Raw genomic sequence first — 549 nt, 5'->3', positions numbered from 1 at the left:
TGGTTATATGTTCCTGTTGGATCAGCTGATAGAGGTGTTATGGTTCTATGTTCCTGTTGGATCAGCTGATAGAGGTGTTATGGTTCTATGTTCCTGTTGGATCAGCTGATAGAGGTGTTATGGTTCTATGTTCCTGTTGGATCAGCTGATAGAGGTGTTATGGTTCTATGTTCCTGTTGGATCAGCTGATAGAGGTGTTATGGTTCTATCTTGTTATGCAGCATGTTGATTATTCTCTCTGAACACATAGATCGGGGCTAGAGTTTTTGAGAATTATTATTATTATGACTCCATCAGAGCTCCAGCTCTCCTCGTGTCTCTCTGAGTCCTGACTCCATCAGAGCTCCAGCTCTCCTCGTGTCTCTCTGAGTCCTGACTCCATCAGAGCTCCAGCTCTCCTCATGTCTCTCTGAGTCCTGACTCCATCAGAGCTCCAGCTCTCCTCGTCTCTCTGAGTCCTGACTCCATCAGAGCTCCAGCTCTCCTCGTGTCTCTCTGAGTCCTGACTCCATCAGAGCTCCAGCTCTCCTCGTGTCTCTCTGAGTCCTG

Source organism: Notothenia rossii (genome assembly GCF_949606895.1).
Source record: "Notothenia rossii genome assembly, chromosome: 11".
NCBI lineage: Eukaryota > Metazoa > Chordata > Actinopteri > Perciformes > Nototheniidae > Notothenia > Notothenia rossii.
The sequence above is the reverse complement of the archived record's forward strand: the minus strand, read 5'-3'. Positions refer to the sequence as shown.